We start from the raw sequence: 23,818 nt of genomic DNA on the forward strand, positions 1-23,818 counted from the left end.
TTTTGATGGTTGATGTAAGAGAAGCACTTATGCACTTAGCTTATGATTTCCATTAGCTTATGACTCCCAGGCTGGAGAGTCTCGTATTAGTGTTAATGAAACATATTTATACCCCGACAGACACGCCCAAATCCCGTGAGACACGCCCATACTACACTTACATCTCCCATATCCTATACCCCAGCGGACACGCCCATATCACGTCAGAAAAAACACATTTAGACCCCATCAGACGCCCATATCCAGTTAGACACGCCCATACGTTGTAAGACACGCCCATACCTAGGCAGACGTGCCGAGACCCCGTCAGATACGCCCATACCACGTCAGACACGCCCATCAAGATATCAGGAAAACACCTCCCTAGACAGGGCCTGAGACAGATGGTATCACTAACGTGTGTACACCACTGAAGGCAGTTGGCCAAGGGTTGGAAAGGCTCTCTTGGTCAAAGAAAGATGGTAAAAGAGAGGTTGCTAGATAGCAGAGGGGGCAAAGCTAAGGGTGAAAAAGGGGAGGAGGTGAGAGCAAAGGGATGAAACTTAAGTATGAAAACTGTGCTGTAAGGGACAGGACTCGATAGGGCCTCGATAGGTCGTAGGGACCAGTAGGTGTTTGAGTGTGGAGGGAGAGACGAGGCGACCGAGCCGCGTGCCTTAACCATACACGGACCACTCGCGGGGCGCCGCCCTTCCCGTTAGCCACCTGCCGCCCCCCCCCCCAACCCACGGGAGAGGGAGCTGGGAGAGAATGGGGGAGAGTAAGGGCAGTGGGCAAGACCGTGGGTTAAGGAGAGATGGGCAAGTTCTGGGCGAAGACGCTGATGAGAGCAAAGAAGTTATGGGATGGAAGACTTAGGGTAGGATAAACATGGGGGACAGGGGCTAGAAGCGTCAAGGATAGACTAAGGGTTAAGAGAGAGTGGGAAGGAGAGCCCTAAAGAACGAGGAGGTCGGGGAAGGAGGGATGGAGTGGTCATGACTATGGGGGACACAAGAGCGAAGGACAACAATGAGAAAGTGTTCAGTGGATAAAACCATGTAGGATGGTCGGTTATACGATGAACCGATACCGATTTTTTTTTGGCAAAATTCATAGAAAAACGAACATAGAAAAGTAATGGTTGGAAGATGATGACAGACGCTAAACATAGGGGGGCAGAACATGAACACGATGAATTCATAAAGAAACTTAGGAAGAGTTACCCCATGAACAAATGAACTATGGCCATGAACAAAAAACAATGAAAAAAAGACCTCAAACTTTCCCTTCCATTCTCGTATAACAAATGGCACAATAATCATATTTTAAACTGCTTGTCGTGAATATTAAACTACTTGTCGTGAATATATGCACAGGCCTCTTAACACAGTGCCTTTTGGATATCAACATACATCGAGGTTTTTATTCGAGTGGATTGGTTTTCTGAAGAATACTTCGTATATTGACTCGACACAAAAGACAGTGAGAGTAATGAGAAATTATAGGGGGGTTGTCAGGTAATTCAGAACGTTAATTTCTTTCAAGACCCACTTCTGTTATGTTTACTGTTTTACATTGTTGGTCGTTCCCTTGACACACAATTTCGTGTTTGTTAACTTCCGTCTTAGAATAGGCGATTGGCATTGGTGTATCGGAGAGAGAGAGAGAGAGAGAGAGTGTGTGTGTGTTAAGGCCTCGAGATAGGCTCAGAAAGGCGCTATTTAAGGTTTGGGACGTTTTAATAAGGGTTAAATGTGTCTAGTAGACGTTGAAGCTCTGAGAAAGAACGTGGAAAGCCCCAATTTAAGAGTCTTCAGTCTTATATCAAAAGCGTAAATGCTCGAGCTTAGGGTGTAGAAGCCCCTGTGGTGGGTGTAGATATGGATGGCTCATGGGTGTGTAGACCTTATTTATTCTTGTAAAAAGCACTATAATGGATTTGGAAGGCCCTGGTGACAGGAAAAGAAGAATTCAGTAAGGGTAAGGAAGGCAGATGAACTGCGTAAACAGTTGTATAGATGCAAAAGGCGGAGTAGCGACATTGAAGACCAGGAGGGTGCTAAATACGCAGTGGGAGGTGAAGGATTCACTTAAGATGCAGAGAAATGTTTGATAATGATAAATTCCTTGATCATAGTACCATTAAATGTATGAAGGCCATAGTAAGGGTGTAGAAGTGTCCCACTGATAGTACGAAAAGGGTTAGAAGGTATACAATATCCAGTAAAGTTTATACGCTCCAGTAAGGATGCACAATGCATCAGTGATATTGATGAACCCATTATTAATCAGGGTGTAGAATACCAGCTTACGGGTATGAAGACTCAAGACATCAAGGGGTGGTGAAAGCCCCCTGGTGACTGGCCCCCCGCTCGGTTTAGTCAGTAGTCTGGTCTGGCACCCGCCAGAAGACCTGTAAAATGCCTTCCTCTCACTGAACCAAATTATTAGCCCCCTGTTACGGCTTATCTATCCCGCTAGACACCATCTAATCCCCCTCCCCTTACCGCACTCTTGTTTGGCGACCAGCATTGTAGCGGAGAGCGGGCTGCTCCTCTGCCTCATATGGGGTCCAACCCGTCCAGGCATAATGGCTTTTGATTCATCCCCTGGGTAGAGATGAGGTTCCTCTACCCCGAAGGAGTTTCGTGGACCTGTCGGCCCGGGGACATCATTAAGAAAGCTGGGAGGTAAGAGGTAATGTGAAATTGGACGGTGGGTTTAGTGGGAGGTGAGGAAAACGCTATGTCTAAATGGAAAGGGTCATGAGAGAGGAGGAAGTTGCAGAGAAAATGTGGTATACACACGCGAGAAACTCAAGAACTAGGAGTCTGAAGAACAGGTGTTCAGTGTTCTGGTCTCAGTGAACAGGATCTTGTGAACCGGTAACGAGGTTGTATGATGTTCCAGGTGTTGGTGAAGATCAACAGGTTGCCAACGTTCCTCTATATATATATTCTCGTTGGTACGATGGTTCGACCATTACCAGTGTCAGTAGCTGACTTGTTGTCGTTGATTGTCAAGTAGCTGGACTTCAATATCTCAGAAAGAGTTTAGAAACGACGCTTTTATCTTTATATTCTTCTTTTAGTGTTGACTTGAATGCTATTACCAGTCATACTGCTGAGGTAGAAATAGCGCTTCGTAACTTGTATCAAACCACCAGCAACCCGCAACCATTTTACTATCGTAGGATCATCCAATCCTACTCGGAAAAAATATATGTATATCCAGAATCCTCGTCCTTCAGGCGATTGACACAAGTAGTCGTCCCTGTCCTCCCTCTCCTCAGCTTCTCCTCTTTAAACTATCCAAACGAGGCCGTTGTGGCACCTCGTACTAACCCCGTAAAGGGGTAGCGCCTCTCTCTCTCTCTCTCTCTCTCACCTTGTCTACCCTCATCACTGAGGTAATGTCTGTGTGTTAACTTGTTGCCGCGCAGGACAATCATCCACAGCAGCTTTCACGTCTAAACTTGGTCAGGAGATGCGGTGAACGCCCTCCTCACAGCACAGCTGCTTCTGGGACCTGTTGGCTCGGGCTACAGTCTTGGCTACTGCTTGCAACCAAAGGGGCGAAGGTTGTGCATGTTGTACACACACACAGTCGCACCTTGTGTGTTTACGTGGCTTATATGGTGACTGATCTATAACCACGGATGAAGAATAGCCAAATATAACGTCATAGATCTTGTGTGTGTGTGTGTGTGTGTGTGTGTGTGTGTGTAATACGTAAAGCATCCAGCTCCGCGTTTTCTTCCTGTTGACACATAGTCTCTTTTAGAGCTCTGTCGTCTATGTATTTTGACATATTAGTCACTACTGTGAGTTCAGTGTTTGGTAATAGAATTATTGGTGAAGTCTTTCTGGCACCTGTATACCCACTCACCCTATGAGAGACTGATGGTCTTCTGCCCCCATTACTCGCTGACACATTCACTGATAATTTCTTAACACCTGCGAGTTGATAAAGGAATCTACGTGTCATATGCCCGGTAACCTATTAGTCCCCCAGTCACCTGCTGTTTCGATGGCGATACGCTGAAAGCTTGTCCCATTTTGAGTCCCCCGATTTCGCAACTCACACTATCATGTCGCTCATTAGTTTGTGGCTAGCAGCACGTCGGATGTTATCGTCATTTCCAGTAAAGGCGTTTTGACGGCCTTTTGGCATGAGTTGAACAACCATTAGTACCCATCTCGCCTGGCGCCATCCATTGGGCCCCGGTAGAAGCCTCCGGTATCGCATGCTCATCTCCTCCATTTGGCCGGCTTCCTTGGTCCACCAGCTGCAGTATTCTCCAGCTGTCCTCCGCCATCACCGCTAGAGCGATAATCAACCAAGCGAGGTGGTGCAAGATATACTCGCTTGATATAAGAAAAAAGACCTGAACATCCTTTCTAACTTTGTCGTCTCGTGTCTTAGCAATCCAGAGCAAGAATGCAAATGTGGCGACGTCGACATATTCCTAGGAAAGAAAAGGACGACAAGAATGGCCTTAATCGGGTCGTAATGTCCAAGTAGAACGATAGTGGATAAGGGGAATGATCCTTGTTGCTCCCTGTAAGTGTACATGACGAACACGAAGACCATAAGCAGACTCCGAAGGTGGAAAGAAAAATGATCATGGTTTATTTTCTTGCATCTTGACGCGTCTGGTAATAAACTATGGACAGGAATGTATCTGCTTGACCAAGCAAAGAGGAAGAGGATAATTTGAACTCCATTCGACTGAACTCTTGCCTCACCTTTAACACTCTTGAAATCTCCCATTTCTTATTTCTTTGATTTTTGTGAGTTCGGTTCTGAGTTGAGGCTCCCCTAATTTGTATACACTACTTCCCTCTCCTTCCCTTCCTGACACAAGACACACAAGAAACCCAGGCCTCACATCACCACCAATCCCTTAGAACCTCCCCTAATACCCCTTGTGCTCCCTATATAGCCACGGGGCCCCATAACAGGAGAGGGCCAGTCTTCAACACCCAGCCGAAGGGCTCGGGGTCCAGTTTGCAAATACTACTCAGGTATATTGGTTTATCAGTGGTGGACATCACAGAGGAACTTAAATCCTCTTGTTATCACGTTCCTTCACCAAGAACACTAGACGTACTGGGAAGGATATTGACCACAGTGTTGGATGATGAGTGGACGAAGTTCCCAGTCTGGCTAACAGGTCTCTTAAATCTAGATAGAAGGTTCCTCCTGAAGCAGACGTCAAAGAGGACGTTTGTCAGAGGAGCCTTCTGGAAATGTGTTGGGGTAATAATTGGTGTGCCACAGGGCACAGCGCTTGGACCATCTTTCTTCTTGATCTACAGTATGATGAATTTACAAAAGGACTTGACCCGTACCACATTATGTTTGTAGATGATGCCAAGCTCAAGAGGAAAGTAACGAGTGTAGAGAACTGCATCAACCTACAAAGGAACTTAAACAAACTTTAAAGTTCGTCTGTTACATAGTTGATGAAGTTGAACCCGAGTGAATGCAAAGTAAAGAGGATGAAACCCAGCGAAAGAAGACTAGGAACTTAGACAATCTTTAAATTCGTTTGTTACATAGTTAATGAAGTTGAACCCGAGTGAATGCAAAGTAAAGAGGATGAAACCCAGCGAAAGAAGACTTCGTCTAGATATCATAGCAGGAAATAAAGTGGAGAAACTGTGTGTGAGAGGGACTTCAGAAGAATCATAAAAGAGACTGCAGTAAAGTACATGGGTAAGGAAATATTCTGGAAATCATTCACATCCTGCAATAGACCAAAGACTAGAAAACGGATCTCAGATTTGGTCATCACAATTCAAGAGCACAAATAACTAATATGGAATATCCAGAAACTGGCTAAAAAGATGATGTCAGAAATAATAGAGCTGACCTACAGAGAGATGTTCAAGAGTTCATAAATTGGTTCACCATGGAGAAGAGAAGGCTTAGTGTTGTTAATCACATCCTCCAAGTTGTCGAAGTGATCTGATGAAGCAAATAATGAGCGATTTGGAAAGCTGCAAAAATAAGCGACCGAAGGATATAACATGAAACTCAGCAAGAAACTTGTTACGAGATACATGAAGAAATAGTATTATACAAGTGGGTCGTGGACGAATGGAGTAATAGGTAGTGTGGAAATGTGAATGCAGACATCATCACACAAGTCCGTATAGAAGTAGTTAAAGTTCAAGAGATGTGGTGGCCATGGTTGTAGCCCTCCCTCGCCATATATTACCAATAGATACATGAATCGTGTCCTATGAACAACAGTGACGTCATGAAAGATCATATCTTGAAATATTTCTTATATCACATTTGCATACTGGAGGACCAGACTTGGACGTCAGTAGAACACAATTAGTTGCTCGATAAATAACTGATCGATGGTAAACACCCGTCTTGGGAAGGGAGCAAGAGGATAAATCCGTCTCGAACAACCTAACGAGGCAATTAGTCCTGTGTTGACACTCGTTACACGTCGCGGTTAATGAGCCCTTAGCTCGTTTATATGTCAGTTTCCATTGGCTAATCTAATGGGCCTGTGTCTTCGTTTTGTTTTTCTGTCCATAAAATATGTTTGTTGTTGTAGTTCTTTACTGATCTGTTTATATCACGTTTCGTCTTATGTTGCTTCATTTTTATTGTGCAGAGTTTTTTTGGTGTTTGTTCTTTTAACATATACATTTGAATTTGTTTTAATCGTATTTCATATGAACCTTTGGTTTAGCTGATTAAGTTTTATTTCATTTCGTTTGGTTTTCATGTAATTTAGTTTCTCTTTTTCCCCATGGGTTTCGTTCATCCTCACTTTGAACATATGTTTTCCGAATTTTTTTTCGTAGACATGTGACCAATCCACTGATACATCTACTATCATTCATAGTAAGGCGTATCAAACGTTTGTAGCTGTGTCCAGTTTTCCAGACGTAAACATTTGTCCTCTTCTCAAAAATGGAAGAAAAGTAATTAAGTCAATTATCTCCTGACATGTCCTGACAGTCACCCACTTGTCAGTCACCGCTGACGCTAATTTAATTTCTGTTCCTGATTAATTCTGGGAGTGACGCGGACCGATGCAGACATGGTTGGTTCACACGAACTTCCCTCATCCATCAGCCCTGTGTCCCAGCTATGTGTACACCTCCTGAGGAAGGGACAGTGGGAGACGGTTTATGTATATATGTATATATATATATATATATGTATATATATATATATATATATATATATATATATATATATATATATATATATATATATATATATATTGGAAATTATCCCTGGGGATAGGGAAGAAAGAATACTTCCCACGTATTCCCTGCGTGTCGTAGAAGGCGACTAAAAGGGGAGGGAGCGGGTGGCTGGAAATCCTCCCCTCTCGTTTTTTTGAAGTTTCAAAAGAAGGAACAGAGAAGGGGGCCAGGTGAGGATATTCCCTCAAAGGCCTAGTCCTCTGTTCTTAACGCAACCTCTCTAACGCGGGAAATGGCGAATAGTATGAAAGAAGAAAGGAAGATATTGGAAATGAAATGCTTGAGGACAGTTTACTATGGAATGGTAAAGAATAATCGTGAATGAGAGAGGCATGTGGTGTGGTAGTAAGAAGAACATAGCTGCTGAAACCGTTTGACCATGTGGGAAGGACGAGTTAAGGAGAGGGTGACTGAGTGTATGCATGTCAGAAATGGACGGAACAAGAAGAAGAAGAAGAAGAGGGAGATCAGAGACGAAAAGGAAGAACGGAATGAAAGATGCTGTGAGTGGTTGAGGCCTAAACACACGGGAGTACAAGGCGTGCATGAGAAAGAGTGATTTGGACCAAGGTGGTGTACAAGGGGGCCGGGGGGCAACATTTTGTCAATGGGCCGAACCTAAATATGTGAAGTGGTCAGGAGGAACCGTGGAATGGTCTGTGAACCATGGATATGGGTAAGGGGCTTTGGTTTCGATGTATTATACGAGCAATGAGACCATTCTTTTTCTATTCCTGGCGCTACCTCAGTGCGCGGGGCACCGTGAAGAAATGTGGGGAGAAAAATGCTTAATTATATGTAAAGAGAAAGGGTAATTCAGGCAGTCACTTAGAGTCATAACAGAGGATCAGTTGCCGAACCAGCCACTAACCATACGTCAAGCTGGACTTCAGCCCTCACCCAGATATTAACATTACTCGTGAAGTAATTTCAGTCACGTCGTACTCAAGTAACTTGATGAGTTTCCCAACTTTATTTCAAGCTTGTCATTGATCACAAATCTTGCTTTACAGTTTATTGTTGCTCTGTATTTGTAAACAGTTTACTTAGTATGTAACTTGTTATGTAAGTCAACCACTGTGACCTGGTCGCCGCTCCTTTTGCGTACAATCTATGCTCTTTTGTGTCTCCGCCCAAAGGATAGAGATGCGTAGTGAATTTGTCTTTGGCTGAAATTGATTCTCTCTTGTGGAGGAAACGCAGATAAGGAAAACCCATTTAGATCTGTTAACTGCTAACCACAAACCTATACCACAGTCATTTTTAAGAAACAGATTTTTATAGATAACCTTTTTCCTAGACTGAAGTTGTTAGACTGAAATGAGGAGAAGTTATTGGTACAACAGTTCTGTATGATAAATGAATAAGACAAAGTTACTGTAGGAGGAATAATGTCCCCATTTTATCATGACGTAATTATCATAAAGTGTGATAATTATATCATCTAATTAGTCCAAAATTTCAATCTGATCATAGGAAAATATGTAAGAACCTATGACACACTTGACCTAAGACTACATTCCTAAAGCAACTTTATTTGAGGTAAAAAACTGTTGGTAAATATGTCTTAATATAAAGGAAACAAGCTGAAGTATTAACATGACACCGGATTACTGGCAGTACGAGCTAAACAACAGCTCATTTGGGAAACATCATAATATTAGAGTCTTTGCTATGAGGGATCGTTAGCTTAGATATAGATATTTTGTTTGGGTGTCTTAGGTGGGATGTAAGTGCCGCTGTGAAAGTGGATAATTAGGTGGGATCTAGATATTTTGTTTGGGTGTCTTAGGTGGGATGTAAGTGCCGCTGTGAAAGTGGATAATTAGGTGGGATCTAGATATTTTGTTTGGGTGTCTTAGGTGGGATGTAAGTGCCGCTGTGAAAGTGGATAATTAGGTGGGATCTAGATATTTTGTTTGGGTGTCTTAGGTGGGATGTAAGTGCCGCTGTGAAAGTGGATAATTAGGTGGGATCTAGATATTTTGTTTGGGTGTCTTAGGTGGGATGTAAGTGCCGCTGTGAAAGTGGATAAGCTTGAATATATAAGCTGGAGGAAGGTCATTAAGTTTGGGGATGGGTTCTGTTAGCTGGGGCTCAAGATGGGTCAGGTCCTCTTATCACTACACACGATATCTCAATGTTTGGTGGAATGCTTCTGTGTGAGACGTACCTTCCCTCATGCCATGTAGAGTGGCTATGGACATGTCTTTGTCACTGCCTTTATCACTTTGCCTCTAACGCTTTTCTGGAGACAAACTTCTGCTGTGTAGTAGTAAGAGACACAGAGAGAGCCATCAATTTAGTTAGGTTTGCTTTTCCTGTAATTACTGCAACGTTAAGTGGGAGTGTTGTTTGCTGTTTTGAGAGAGAGAGAGAGAGAGAGAGAGAGAGAGAGAGAGAGAGAGAGAGAGAGAGAGAGAGTTTGTGTGTATCTTTGAATGTTTCATTTAATATGTTTACCTCCGGGAACATTCATAAGCGAGTATGTTTGTGTGTTTTGATACGCACTTTACCTACCTGAGTGGCATAGCTAATTCCTTCAACTCAACCTGAGTGGCATCACATACTTAACTCTATACCTAATCTAAGTTGTACATGCCCATCAGACTGGCACGACATAACCACCAGAGTGGTATAACATAACCACCACACCAGAATGGTTACACCATATTTCCCGGAGTGGCATAAGACCGCTCTTGCACATCTCACCACCACCCAAGAGCTGTCCCCACACGTCCCTTCGCCCACCACACACGCAGGCAGTCATGTTACACCTCAGGATATACAGAACAGCTGTGACAACGTAGCCTATTGCCCTAGTTTGCACCTCGCCCTGAATATCTCGTTCCAGCCAAGACCCCCTGACTGTAGACTGAGTTTTAAATTCATTTTTCCCCTTATTCACTTTACTAGTGAAAGATTATACATACGAATGAATGAAGGGGACACGAATGTATGTTTGTTTTCGACCTCTGCAACTCAGCTGGATGCGGTCCTGCCCTGCCTGAACTGAAGGAACAAATGATCCTTGAAGAAACCGGACTTGAACACCTGCCCTCCTACTTTATGATGAGGACGGGGCAAGGGGTAGGTTTAGGGGGAGGAGGTATGGCTGTGTAGGTAGATGAAGTGTGGTTAAGGGAGGTTAGGGAGGAGGTATGGTACGCTCCCTCCAGACGTTTAGGGTATCGGAGGGGGTGAGGCAAGGGAGTGGTAGTGTGCAGGGCATGATGGATGGGTGAACAAAAGGGGTGGTCAATAGGTGAAGAAGGGCGACGGGTTGAGTTTCTCACACGGGAGATCATTCTAGTGTTGGCTAACGCCGTGTGATGCTGGGTTTTCCGTGTGCCAGGCCTTGTTTGCCTAATTTTTTCGTTTCTCTCTTTGTAAAATCACACACACACACACACACACACACACATTCTCTCTCTCTCTCTCTCTCTCTCTCTCTCTCTCTCTCTCTCTCTCTCTCTCTCTCTCTCTGTCTCTCTCTCTCTGCCCGGGGATGTTTGTGTCAGCCATAGCGACCTGACCAGACCTTCGGTTCACCTGTCCCAACCATACACCTGCCCCTGGGGAGGTGGGAGGGTAAAGAGATATGGTATTAAGGGGATTGAAAGGTGGTTGGCGAGGGTGAGATGGGAGGTATGGAAGGATAGGGGTCGGGGATAGACGGGGGAGAGAGAGAGAGAGAGAGAGAGAAGGGAACTAGAGAAGCGACAGATTACATCGCAATGGAGAACGTATGGAGAACACGCTGCGTGGTGGAGGAGGAGGAGGAGGTGAAGTGAAGAGCGGGAGGGGGAAGTGGAGGATGAGGAGAAGGAGGTGAGGAAGAAACTCGCATGAGGAGGCAGAGGAGGAGGAGTAACTGGGAAGGCAGTGTGATGGAAGAGTGATAACAGGCAATCCATCGTTCAAAAGTTATATGCATTTCGTCTGCCAAACCTAATGACTCAGTTTATCTCCAACAAACACCATTCTGGTACAAGAGCAGAGACAGTCAGTCGAGTACGAGGAGAAATACCATCGTAGACCAGTACTTGAAGCAGTACTGTCCAGTAAGAGGTACACAAACACTGTTGCTCCAGAAGATTTCAAGAGGTGATGGTACGTTGATGAGAGGACGTGGATGAAAGCTGAAATATCTTGCAGGATTGGAGAAGTCAGAACTCCAGGGACATTCTAGGATAACAACGTTTTGTACATAGTGCTCAAACCAAGACAGTCATAAGAGTAAACTAGCAGTATCTTCACTTTCGACATTGACGTAAAATTGGAAACCCCAAGAGATCACTTGGTTTACATGTGAGGACAACAACAGGAGACCATATGGTTCATGACAAGGTTATCTGTTGTCGTTATCTTCCCTGTTGTCGAAACAGGAAGATGGGACAACCTCTGAGGAGTGCACATAGTGCCTCTGCCATTACATGTACTAAAGGCAGTAAAGTTGTACATGAGCGCTACACAAGGTACCACTGACCTCAACATAGCGCTACGCAAGGTACCACTGACCTCTACATAGCGCTACGCAAGGTACCACTGACCTCAACATAGCGCTACGCAAGGTACCACTGACCTCTACATAGCGCTACGCAAGGTACCACTGACCTCAACATAGCGCTACGCAAGGTACCACTGACCTCAACATAGCGCTACGCAAGGTACCACTGACCTCTACATAGCGCTACGCAAGGTACCACTGTCCTCTACAGTACTGTTAGATAATTACTTGAATAACAATGTGTTGCATCTGAAAAGGCTGATCGAATATTATTAATGTATAATAGCTATAGAAGCCTTATAGTTCTAGAGGGATTACTAGAGGCATTGGTATCCTGGATTGGTTTCTAGCGACAAGATTCTCCTAGATAAAGTCCTTCTCTAGAATGCTTTTCTCCGATGGAGAAGAAAAGGATAGCCAGTTTTCTTTTTTTTCTAGAGAAATACTCGATTACCTCCCTGTCGTCTAGATGGAGTGTAGAGGGAAGGGCAGGCAGGTGCATGTCAACTTTCAGAACATAAACTCACTGGTTTATTAGTGTTAGCCCCTTAACCCAGTCTGTGGTTTATTGTTTTAGCGGCTGGGAATTTCGCCCGAAACTTGCATTTTTGTGCCCGTACTGGGTTACCTGCTCGTACCCAGTCATTTGCTACCTCATCTTTATCCATGAACGGAGCAATGGTACCTGCCATCATTATTAATGTACTTAGGTTATGAAGAGATCTTTGAGTATAATACTATTATGCCACATTCTATGACCTTCTGAGTCTCCTAGACTCCTAGGCTTACGTCGTTTCTAAGTTTAATAAAACACCCTTTGCTATTATCTGGCTTGCTTCAGCATATATTGTGTTAAAGATGTATACGTATATGGGATTATGGGAGATGTATTCATATGGTGGTGCATCTTCAACTCCTGATGATAGTACATGTGATTTTATAATTTCGAAGCAAACCAAGTCATGTATGGAGGGTAATGTAATCAATGTTTAATTGTCATGCATTAATTCATTATGACTGCCATTTGTAATCAGGTTCTGAGGTTTATGGACACTCTGTAGTTACAACTATATTTGTAGAACATTTCGTCCCGTTCATGTATCGTATTTTGTATTTTCTCTTCGTTCCCTTCAGAATGTCGCTTTCCAATCTACTGTCTTATGTTTTAACATCCCATTATTCTGCGCTCTCTCTCTCTCTCTCTCTCTCTCTCTCTCTCTCTCTCTCTCTCTCTCTCTCTCTCTCTCTCTCTCTCTCTCTCTCTCTCTCTCTCCGCTGCTGCTGTTCGCTCTGCTTCTCCTATGCATTTTGGTGGTCAAAAGGGCTTGTCTGTCCCCCTTCCCCCCATGTGGTCTGCGTCATCCCCGCGGTGGGGAGGGGGAAGGGGGAGGGGAGGAGGTCGTGGTGGGTCGGCGTGGTGTGGAGGGAGAGAGAGAGAGATGGGGGAAAGGGAGACCTGGGGTGGGTGGGTGGTTGGGTGGCAGATTACGTCCACTTGAGAAACAAACAGAGCACATGGTGGGGGTGTTAGGTTCCTGGCCCCGCGGGCGGCTGGTGTACATATGGGCGGCTTTTGGTGGGCATGGGGGTCGGCTGGGCTAGGGGTGGGTCGAGGATGGGTGGGCTGGGTGGCTCGGGTTAGTGGGTTGGCTAGGTAGGTATGGTAGTGGTTAGGGAAAATGGTTTGGGGGTTGGGTGAGTGGCGGTTGAGGTAGACAGTTAGGGGTTCTTGGGTGGTGGTGCTAAGGGTTTTAGGGTAGGTTGTTGTGGTATGTGTTTCGTCCAACATGAGATGCTTGTGTTTATGGTTTTTTAGGACCTCAAAACTTCTTGGTACCTCTACGAGCGTGGGCAGTGGGGGTCCTAAAGAACTTCTTGGTACCTCTACGAGCGTGGGCAGTGGGGGTCCTAAAGAACTTCTTGGTACCTCTACGAGCGTGGGCAGTGGGGGTCCTAAAGAACTTCTTGGTACCTCTACGAGCGTGGGCAGTGGGGCAAGTTCCTGCTTAGGCTCCTGCTTTCCTGCTTCCAATGTCTTTGCTGATGCCTGGTGTTAATGTTACCAGCAAAGTGTATCACTTACTTCGAGTAGGTGTCATTTCCTGCTAGTGTGTGTCTGGCCCGTAATGTAGATCCTGCCTTAGTGTGTTGTACCTCTTGGTCTCTGGTCGTCCGTGCGAGCTAAAGCTACTGCTACTACGTAAGGAGATGAAAATGCTTCTTGATCAAGGGGTCATGATTGTTGACGTTGCAGTTACGAGTGTGTGTGTGTTAGTTCCTCTCAATTGTGGCGAGTTTTAGGTCTCCTTCAGGAAGAGCGTGTATCTGGCCTCACCTCAGGGAGTGGTATGTCTTGGCTCCCTCTGGAGAGTGGCATGTGTCAAGTTTCCTTGAGAAATGGCATGTGTCATGACCCCTTGCGAATGGCGTTTGTCAAACTCCCCTCAGGCTTGGCATATGTTAGGACTCTCTTATCTGATATACTTATGTGGTCACTCTCCATTTGAGTGATCACTAGTGCTATAGCAAGGGTCTATCAGACTTTTAAAACAATTGTTTTAATCAGCTATTATTCCATCAACTGTTGGAAATGAAATGAAATTCTTACAACGTGTTATTAATTATGCTTTACTATACGACTAAGATTTTACGACATTCTAAAATTTTACGACGTTAGATGCTCTTAAGATAAATTCAAAGGAATCATGACATGGAAGATATGTTGAAGTTTTGCAATCTATGCCTAAGACTGTGATAACACAGCAATCCTTTGACACCTTCCAAATGTTAAAATTGAGTGCATTTTTGTCGTAGGAATTAGAATGACTTGTATATGTCTGTCCATAAACATTGAAATTAGAATACATCGTAACAAACAAGATCGTACTGAGTTTTGTGAGTTGACGAAGACCTGGTCTGTGATAATAATTTTCATGTATTCTAATGATCTTGTTGTTTATATATGAGGGAAAATGTTTCAATAGTTTATCTGCAAGTAATTTTTGACATTGTATATCCTGTATAAACTATTTAGACAAATAATCTAATTGTATTTGATGATAATAGTAGTTTAATTATATGACAGAACGTCATAAAATTCTGTGGGGAATTCCTGGTAATCTTACAGAGAATGAAGGCTAGGATTATGTCCTTCATAAAGTGGGGAAGGATCCAGCGGACAGCTTTTCTGGGTATAGATGTTTATGGAAGAGATATTGGGGTCACAAACAGGAGGGTGTTGGGGGTGGAGTAGGGAGGGGAAGGAGGAGGAGGAGGAGGCTGGCTGTGTTTGTATGACTGGCTGAGTGAGGTTGGGTCGGTCAGGCGCTGGGCCAGCAACTGTAGGAGTGCCTCAAGATGGTATGCGAGCGAAGTCCTGTTGTACTTTATATTCATGACGACCTTGTATCTTGAAGCATCAAAGGAAAACGTACCTAAGACCAGGTCTTAGATCACTTTGTTACACTCCAGTGGGTAGGGCGTACGTGGTAAGTGTACACAATGAAGATCAGGCAAGGTGGTGAGAGATGGGACCCAGAAGTTATCCCTGGGACCATGTGTGTGTGTGTGTTCTGTTTAGTCAACAAGGAAAGCATAGCGTCCCATCGCACTCCCTCGACTTGTACCGCTGTACTGACCTGCCAGCTAAAGCTGAATGAAGGTATTTATGTGTGGTGTTGGGTTGTGTTTCTGGTGATCTTAAGCCGTGAATATGGAAGACACACGCATGAAATATGTACCACTGCTTGTGTTCACAGTGTAAGTCTAGTTAGGACTGGGCAAAAGTTTCAAAATTGTTCAATACAGGAGTAATGAAGATGTATAGAGGTACCACTTTTAAAATGAACAATGAAACACTTGAAAATTTCTTCCTTTTTTTACTCTGAGCTCTGAATTTCTTTGAGTTCTTCGTATTGCCTTTAAACACTCTTGTTTCAAAACCTTTTTATATCGTGAAATTTCAATGCTTCGACTTTGTGATGTACAGTGATACAACAGTGTTTGCAAAAGTGGAAGCCATCGGAATTCGAAAAGAAAAAATAATAATCATAGTAATAATGGATGGTAACCTTCTATGTATCAATTTAGTACTTGACCCATGAAGGTGGTGAGGTCAGGCGAGGGTCATGTGACCAGCTCGGCCGGTGCCATCACTAGGGTGAGACTGTAAACAACACTGGCTTTTATATAAGCCAGAATACACAACTGGGTTTCTTCCAGCGAAGCACCTGGCTCTATGTTTCTCGTCACATTCCTGTATGTTTAGAGCAACTGATTACATTCATAGATATATTAACATGTAATACGCGTATATGCACAGGTTTTCTAGCCATCTATAATGACGCTTTTCTATAAGGTGGGCGTTTATCTATCTGTCTATCTATCTATCTTTATGTACATTACTACGTTATGAGTGACAAAGCTTCCAACATAGACTTTAGCATAATCCACATTCAAATAGTTTTAAGTATAACGCAATTTTCTCATTTATTTATATGGTGAATTTATTTTTTTTCTTTCATATACGAACATGTTTGTTTGGCATATTAGGTATATGCAAATAACAATCAACGTAGAACAGTTCTGTTTACTGTAATGGACAGGGAGCTTTTACTTGCGACTCGACCAGATATCACCCAGGGCAACAGGATCTGTGGGAACATCACTTTAGTGAATCCTTGGGAACCAACCAACCCTGTCCTCTTGTGTTCCCTTGGCGGCACTCCATCTTGACAGTATTTGGCCTCCTCCTTGAATCGTGGATGAAAAGTTCTCCTCGATAGCTTCGAACACAGACCCGAGTGTTAGACCAATACTCGGTGGATCTTGTAGGGACGAGGCCTTCGCCGGATGAGGTGTCTTCAAAAGTGGTGTGTTCTTGTTGTGGGTTTGTTTGGTAGTCAGGCGAATCCTGGAATGTCTTGGAGGATTGTGGGTCAAGAGGAAGGATTTGATGAAGGATATAGCACAGGCAAAGGTACTCAGGTATGGAGGTTTGGCTTAGGTGAATGCCTCTTTGTGATGGATAACCCTAAGGATGGAATTTATGAAGTGGCCCTATTCATTATAGACTCAGGGAACACCTGTGGGTTCCTTTCAAGATCTGTGGAGCGACTGGTAGCTGCAGAGGTTTAACTATTATGGTTAATCAGATCTCTCCTTCGTTCGAAGAACTTCCTTAAGAAAATATTCTCGATATGATGTGCAACTTTGAAACAAAGTTCTTAAAACGTTGATGTGGTGGCTGCAGAGGTTTAACTATTGTGGTTAATCAGATCTCTCCTTCATTCGAACAACTTCCTTAAGAAAATATTCTCGATATGATGAGCAACTTTGAAACAAAGTTCTTAAAACGTAGATGTATGAAAATGCATATTATTTACAGTGAAACGTCTGGATACAAATGGTCCACTAACCAATACGAGCAGTCTCCTCCAACTGCCTGTATTTGATGGGTTGTGTACAACAGCCCTTAATCCAGAACCAGGCAGCGCGGAGTGTCATTGTTCAGCAACTGATTTTCTTGTACATTCCACACTCCACGCTGAGACCCAGGCATGCGCTCTACTCCCAGACCCGTTCTCTTTCTTTGCTCTCCTTTGCGGTGGCTGCCTGTGAAACCCCCTGGTTTTGTTGACGCGTTCCAGCTGACCATAGCACTCACACTGTGGTCCGCTGAATTGGTTTTCCTTTCGTACCCTTCCCTCAGACTTGGGTCTTACCTCAGCAGTCGTTTTCTGTAATGAGGGGCTGTAAAAAAAAGTGTTAAATATAGTTTTAACACAAGTGTATGAATAACTGTATGTATTGTATGTGTATCTACAAATATAAGGGTCGATGCGTGCGTGACTGTATATATGAATGTTTTCCTGTGTGTATGTATGCACATTGTTTCTGCATATATATACATACATATGTATGTATGTATATATATATATATATATATATATATATATATATATATATATATATATATATAAGGGGAGGGAGCGGGTGGCTGGAAATCCTCCCCTCTCATTTTTTTTTTAATTTTCCAAAAGAAGGAACAGAGAAGGGGGCCAGGTGAGGGTATTCCCTCAAAGGCCCAGTCCTCTGTTCTAAACGCTACCTCGCTAACGCGAGAAATGACGAATAGTATGAAAGAAAGAAAGATTTATATATACAAGAAGGTGCACAAGAATGTATGAGAAAGTGAATATAGACCTTGTAGCCAGCGTTTGGAACGTCCTTAGAGCTACAATTATTTTTATGACCTCGTTAAACGCAGTCAGCTATCCTGCCATTTTAGACTTTTCTGCTTCGTTAAATGTGCTTATCGTTTGTGCATACTCACAACTGCGTTAACCGCAGACACAACAGTCAGATTCCTCCTAAAAACTAATGATACTCATATCTTAGTAATTTCCCTAATTATTCTGGTTGTGTTGAAGCTTTCTTACTTACTCTTAGGTTAACGTCAAACCTAGGCAGGCACATTCTTATTCCCCCACATCCAGGCAACCTCGCATCTCTAAATTAGTTTGAACTATTGTTTGATAACGTATTAAAGTTATTGTTTTTTCAATCATCTGTTGTGATTTAGTTATGGTTTTGTTGTCTTGTTGTGTTAGGACGTTAAGGAAAATAGTGATTAAGTAGGTTTCATCGATCGTCTCCGAACATGACCATTCCACAAGCCATCACTTTCTCATCTATTAAAAACTCGTATGAAAATATGACCTACCCATCCCACGCCACTAAACAGTAATGCCCCCATTCCTATATCATTTTTCTCTCCTTCCATGACCAGTCCAAGTTTTCTTTCCCAGTCTTTGCACATTTCCACCCACTCTCATCACTCCACCATCTCCACATCTCCCCATCATTCTTCCACCACTCCCTCTCCTGCATCACTGGCCCGTCTCCTCCCTCCATCTCCCTCACTCCCTCTCCCGCAAAAATAAACATTAGGTCCCTCTGTGTGCAGATTCCCAGGAACCTCCATTCATGTGTTTATTTTCTGTGAGTACTCCTACAAGATGTTGCAGACAGCTGAGTTTGACCGTGTGTGTGTGTGTGTGTGTGTGTGTGTGTGTGTGTATGTATGTGTATGTGTGTGTGTGTAAACACACGTGTGTTTGTTTATTAGCACGAACAGTATATATATTCATGTGCGTACATGCGTTTACATATAGACATACTGTGTATGTTTATATATATACGCTTATGTATGCATGAGTATGTGTATATATACGTATGTGTATAAGTGTATTTGTGTGATGATTATTTCTATAGTGAGTGGGAGAGAGTTTTGTTAATCTTTTATGTATACATTGTTTTAACCTTAGGTATACACAGACATACATATACATACCTGGACTTACGCCAAGTACCCATTCACTGAGCAGCCCTGCAAGGATGGATGAGCAGCTGGGGTGGCTGTAAACAGGTTGCCCTGTCCTGTATTCGAACTCGGGACTTTTAGATTGATTGGTCGCAACGCCAACCACTTCCTTAACTACGGTGTGTGCGTGTGCAACTGCTTAAGTGTGTATATAAGCATGTGTATATGTATACATATAACAGCTCACTTGTAGGTGTGTCCAACAACCTGTGTGTACGATGTCTGAGGTGGAGATCCATATCTGTACGTCTGCCTGGAGTTGTGCCTCTGGTGTGGTTGAGTGGTCCTCTTCACGCTGTCTTGCTGCCCACCGAGCCAGCCTCCGTGACGGAGGTGGAGGAGGAGGAAGAGGGAGGGTTTTTCAAGGCCTCGAGCTGTCCTCCTGCTCTTGTAAATTATTCTAAAGGACAGGCTGAACCAAAGGCTTGTGATCGTCCAAGGTTTTAACCTTTACCTTAGTAAAGTCTATCTGTCCATAACACTCGTAGATGAAGGATGGTCTATATGAGGGACATCTTATATAAACGTGAAGATAACACTTGTAGATGAAGGATGGTTTTTATGAGGGATATCTTATATAAACGTGAAGATAACACTTGTAGATGAAGGATGGTTTTCATGAGAGATATCTTATATATAAACGTGAAGAAGTCATGCTTGGTCATCAATTTGTTGTCAATATACATTGTTGATTATTGAATTTGATGATGTATATGACTACGTACCAAATGCCTGGTATTGATGATGTATATTACTACGTACCAATTGCTTGGTATTGCTTCATGAAAGAATGGTTGCCTATTGTGTGACGAAGTAGAAATTTTATGTCCTCTATGACAGGAACAGTGGAGGATATTCATATCTCTTTTATTCAACGGATGAAGAAAGTATGATCACCTGACTGTATGCTAAAGAGTGAATGTTGAATGTCAGATGATGAAGGTTGGCAGTTGGGTGGAGAGACTTGGGGGCTGAAGGTTAAACTAATGAATAACTAAAGGTAAATACACAGCATGAATAATGAAACACAGGTGTTAAATCATATTCACTTGGAAGTGAGGTGCTTGTAAGCTGTAAAATTTCCTTAACAAATGTGTCTTACGGTGTTTCTTGGGTCAAAACCTTCCTTGGTATCTGACTAAAAACAAAAAAAAACTATTTCTTTGTTTTGTTTATACCTAAAACGTTTGTGTTTCTTGCTTTGTGGGATCCCACACGTTTTTTTCTTCAATGGATTCCACTGTGCGTCTCGACACTCGTTGTTGTGGTTACTACTAATATCGTAAAGTTTCCCCATCTATTGAGTTTAGGGTTAAGATCTTGAGTCCATCGGTACACCCTTCGGGACGATGGTGAATAAGTGTCAGGTCAAAGGTCAGGCTCTTCCTACCCAAACGTCACATATCATTCTCAAGAGATGCATCTTTGTGCTCGAGACATCATAGTCAAGAAATGGAAAAGACGTGGAGGAAATTCCTCTACACCTACAACTTGAATGATCATAAAGACTCCACAAAGTCTTTCTTTCAAACTATTCGCCATTTCCCGCGTTAGCGAGGTAGCGTTAAGAACAGAGGACTGGGCCTTTGAGGGAATATCCTCACGTGGCTCCCTTCTCTGTTCCTTCTTTTGGAAAATTGAAAAAAAAAAAACCGAGAGGGGAGGATTTCCAGCCCCCCGCTCCCTCCCCTTTTAGCCGCCTTCTACGACACACGCAGGGAATACGTGGGAAGTATTCTTTCGGGGAGGATTTCCAGCCCCACGCTCCCTCCCCTTTTAGTCGCCTTCTACGACACACGCAGAGAATACGTGGGAAGTATTCTTTCTCCCCTATCCCCAGGGATAGTCTATGGTACGTATTATTAAACCTACATCCCTTGAAGGCCAACATGCTCACACACCCAGTGGTACCGAGCCTCACCACAAGCAGTCATTATCTGGTGAATCTCATGTTTCTGTCGATCGTGACAAATGCCAACGCTTGAATGGTTATCAAAATCTCCACAGGACTTTATAAGTGACGGCGGAAGAATGCGGACCACTTCACAGTTCATATTGAGGTCTCCGTCACATGAGGTCTCCGTCACATTGAGGTCTCCGTCACATTGAGGTCTCCGTCACATTGAGGTCTCCGTCACATTGTGGTCTCCGTCACATTGTGGTCTCCATCACATGATGTGCTGAGGTGGTAGTAGCTCTCTTTCTCTCTCTCTCTCTCTTATCCGAGGCTCCGCAACGTGAGAGATAGTTCCGGACTGTTGGAGTCGAAGCGTTTCACGAGGGCTTGCGCCCGTCGCGTTATCGTTGGCCGACCTTCACACAAACCTGTTCGGCGGGACAGATTACATACCTAGCAAGAATCCTTTCCGACTACAACCTAGATAACAACAACGTGCGCGAAGTGCCCACAAGCAGTTCCTGTACATACAAACACGAGCGCCATTAGAATGAAGACTAACCAAACGTACTATTTTGCTCTTTTCGAGACACGCGGGGAGGTTCATTCGTCATGTTTCCCGATGCTGATTCGAAATGATGGTTCTGAACACAATTTATGCTTCACAATGAATCACCCTGAGCCTCGCGCATACATCAAAGCCTCAGTGAGTAATAGTGAGTTATTTATCCACCAATCATTTATTGACTGGAAATGTATTCGAGATAAATGTTTTACTGATGAACACACTCTTGCTTTGTTTGATCGCCAACTTGTGTTTAGAATCATAAGTCGGTTCATCAGTTTCAATGATCTTAACTTTCGGTTTACGAATAAAGACGGCCAACCTAAGTTCACCTCCTCCTTCCTTCCTTCCCACTGCCCACGTATGTCCCATTAATCCCCTCGGATTAAAGTAGTTCTGTTAATCCTCGCGATCTTCTGGGTTTACATGAGTAATCTATCATTATGTCTCATGCTGTTGTTTCCTGGTTAGATGCCATTTTAAGGAGACAATGAGCCAAAGCCGCAATTTTTTTTTTACGTTGGCTCTTGTTTGCTAAAGGAAGAGAAAACATTTGAGTGTGGTTTCGATACATTGGCTCTTGTCTGCTAAAGGAAAACACTTGAGTGTGGTTTCGATACATTGGCTCTTGTCTGCTAAAGGAAAACACTTGAGTGTGGTTTCGATACATTGGCTCTTGTCTGCTAAAGGAAAACACTTGAGTGTGGTTTCGATACATTGGCTCTTGTCTGCTAAAGGAAAACATTTGAGTGTGGTTTCGATGGTGTTAGTGTTCGTTACCATCACAAAATGCGTAACCTCACATCAAGACAGGCCTGCAGGAGTTGAAAATAAACTAAATTATTAGCACAGGTTCTACAAGGAATGTGTAATATATCCCCAGGCGCTTATTACCCTGAAGATCTTCCACGACATTACTCATGTTAATTAACACAAGTCAATAAGCTTCTTATTCGTATACACCTTCACAGCACAGTGCGCTAGGAGGACTTTTCTGTTTTATTAGCGATGGTTGAAGGCTGGGGGTAAGCGCTGTTTATAGCGGAAAGAAATAAATCCAGCAGCGTATCATTAAACTATTTGCTTAGACGAGCGAATGCACGCCTCCAGCGGTCGATGGATCCCGGCAATTATGACGCTTCGTACGTCCAGTCATGCGAACGATCCTAGCGACTGACGGAAATGACAGGTTTCCAAGGGCCTCTGGTGGTTGAGCTAGGGATATTCATCTAGTGGTGGCCCTGCCCCCCTCTCGTGCGTGTCACTCACAGGGAAACTAAGTAACATGTTTACTTGTGTCACACGATGTGACCCGTACATTCTCTTGTATGAAGCTGATCACGTCCAGTTTCACTTATAGAACTGGTGGGTAGCTACATTATCATCACTGAGAATGAGCAAGCAAGCCAGTTTGATGTCACTGGGTAATACGCTATAGTCCTTGCTGTACAAATATGTTGAATAATTTGCATAATACCGCTGTTCTTCAGTCATCTTGAAGAACATCTTGTGTTGTTCTGTAGAACTAACTCACATGTTTTTTCTCCAAGACTGAATGAACCTGTAGTTCTACCGTGAGATTTTATTATCCTTAATGTAGTTCTATGGAACTTAGGAAACTCCTTTTTCTCTTCAGTGGGACGAGCTAACTTGTTCTGCCGTGGGTCGCGCCTTTGTTCCTCACTGGGACTAGGTAATCCTTGTTGCTTTTTCATCAAGAACTGAACACTTACGTTGCTGTTCTGGTGAACTGGATGATTCCGTTGTTCTTCACTTGGACTGAGGGAGAGTCGCGTGTCTTTACATAACAATTACCCTCCTGCAACACACGACCCGCCAGCCTAACGAGCAATTATCGGGGATAATTAGAACTCTCGAGTGTATTACCTCCTTAAGTGAGCGCTCAGAGACCGCCTCTTCGCTGGCAATCATGACCTACCACTCAGTTAGTTCGGCTCGAATGGCCCTTTGGCTCTCGACGTCCATTGGCCATGCTAGATCCTCTGTGAGCATCGCTATTGGCCGATTTGTAACTGGACCATTTACCGTCCTGCAGCGTGATTGGCTCAAGTGACCTCAACTGGTGTGGTCCTAGCACATTGCGTGCCTAAGGTTGTCTTTTATTATATATCCGTGGTTTAGTAGTTACCATTATTGACCATGGGTTAACACGGGCCCTCTCGAAGACGGATCCGCAGGAGTTCGAATCCTGTGCCAGGCAGTCGGTCCACACCCA

The 23,818-nt window shown here is 43.6% G+C and overlaps 1 protein-coding gene across 2 annotated transcripts in view; it reads left to right on the forward strand.

Moving 5' to 3' along the window:
- The window catches only part of LOC139748363 (uncharacterized), a 93,521-nt gene that overhangs the window by 20,837 nt on the left and 48,866 nt on the right, over positions 1 to 23,818 (forward strand). The window lies entirely within an intron of this gene.

The sequence above is a fragment of the Panulirus ornatus genome, chromosome 73 (assembly GCF_036320965.1).
Source record: "Panulirus ornatus isolate Po-2019 chromosome 73, ASM3632096v1, whole genome shotgun sequence".
NCBI lineage: Eukaryota > Metazoa > Arthropoda > Malacostraca > Decapoda > Palinuridae > Panulirus > Panulirus ornatus.